Source organism: Nicotiana sylvestris, chromosome 11 (genome assembly GCF_000393655.2).
Source record: "Nicotiana sylvestris chromosome 11, ASM39365v2, whole genome shotgun sequence".
Taxonomy (NCBI): Eukaryota; Viridiplantae; Streptophyta; class Magnoliopsida; order Solanales; family Solanaceae; genus Nicotiana; species Nicotiana sylvestris.
In genome coordinates, this window is record NC_091067.1 from 46,879,289 (window position 1) to 46,881,486 (window position 2,198).

Genomic DNA, 2,198 nt, shown 5'->3' on the forward strand with positions numbered 1-2,198 from the left:
GTCATATCCTAAAAATTCAACCCATACCCTAAACCCTAGATTTCTATAAATCCTAGATTTCTATAAAATGTTAAATAAAGTTAAATACAATGTTAAATAAAATGTTAACATTTCTATAAACCCTAGATTTTTATAAAATGTTAAATAATGATAAATACAACCTAAACCCTAGGTTTCTATAAAATACAATGTTAAATAATCAATTGAAACACTAGTCATTTGAAACTAATTCATAGCTAATAAACAAAACATTATAAGCTTACACAAAAGATATAAATTGTAATTCTAACCTAGAATTTTTAGGAGGTGGAGAAGGAGAGAGACGCAGCAGCGGCAGAGGCGACGGCGACGGGGCGGCGGCAGCTGGGCGGTGGTCGTTGGTGGTGTGGGTGGGGCCTCTGGTGCTGGGAGTTGGAAGGGGGGTTTGAGTGTGAGAGAGAAAAGAGAGATTTTGGGAAATTTTTAGAAAGAATGGGAGGAGATCCCGGTTTTGACAGTCTGGAATTAAAAATAGCGACAACAATTGGTCGCTATTTTGGTAGGTAAATCAGTTTTGAATTTTTTGAAATAGCGACCAAAGTTGGTCGCTATTTCTAAAAAAATTATATTACTCGTAATTCAATTTAAAATTATATATATATGTTGTATAAATTTAGGATTTTAATTCAATATATATATATATATATATATATATATATATATATAATACAATTTAAAATTATGTACATATGTAGTATAAATTTAGGATTTTAATTCAATTTAAGCTATATATATATATATATATATATATATATATATATATATATATATATATATTCGATATAATATTTAATAATACACTTATACTTAGTGCAAGTATAGCGTAAGTATATATATATTATATATATATATAAGCTATATTCGATACAGTATTACCTAATACACTTATACTTAGTGCAAGTATAGCGTAAGTATATATATATTATATATATAAGCTATATTCGATACAGTATGACCTAATATACTTATACTCAGTGCATAGTATAGCGTAAGTATATATATATATATATATATATAAGCTATATTCGATATAATACTACCTAATACACTTATACTTAGTGCATAGTATAGCGTAAGTATATATAGTATATATATATATATATATATATATATATATATATATATATATATATATATATATATATATATATATAAGCTATATTCGATACAGTATTACCTAATACACTTATACTTGGTGCATAGTTGTCACGACCCAAATTCCGGTCGTGATGGTGCCCAACACACTACTAGGCAAGTCCGACCATTATTCAACACTTAACCCAATTTATCAAAAATAGCGGAAAAAAGTATCAATTAAGCAAGATTAAAGTACTGAAGATTTTAACAAAATACACAATATAACCTCACTAGGACCCGGTGTCACGTTCTGAGCCTCTAGAATACAGAATATCATCCTAATACATGGTATATCCAAAGTCTGATAATGCGGAAATAAAGAGATAGGATAGGAGGGAGAAGATCAATGGCTGCGAACGCCGTGCAGCTACCTCGATACTCCCAGAAGCTGGATCTGCTGATCAACTGGATCTACTGAGCTTGAGACCGCCCTGGATCTGCACACAAGGTGCAGGGAGTAAAGTGAGTACTCCGACCCAGTGAGTAATAAAAGTAACTACAGTCCGAAGATAAGAAAATCCAGTAAATACACAAAGTAAGTTAAAATCCAAATATACAGCAACATATGGAACTGAGCAGCTAAACAACAGTATAAATAGAAATACATGAATGCAATGCAATGCATATGATGGTACATTCCAGTACCCACTGCGGCGTGCAGCCCGAGCCATCCATATTTATTTATCGTCGACGGCGCTCACTGGGGGTGTGTACAGACTCCGGAGGGGCTCCTACAGCCCAAGCGCAATATCTTGGTCAGTCATTGTTACCTGACCGGTCAGCCATTGTTACCTGACCAATTTATATCATACAGTGCCATTGTTACCACTGTTCAAGTATATCATCCAGTGTCATTGTTACCACTGTTTCAAGTATATCACACAGTGTCATTGTTACCACTGTTTCAAGTCACTTTATAATCAGTCCAGAAAATAATATAATAAGCCCCTTGGGCATTTACAAAACAGAAGTTCCCAGCCCGGAATACATTTAAAAATATCATTTAAGTTTTCAACACTTAG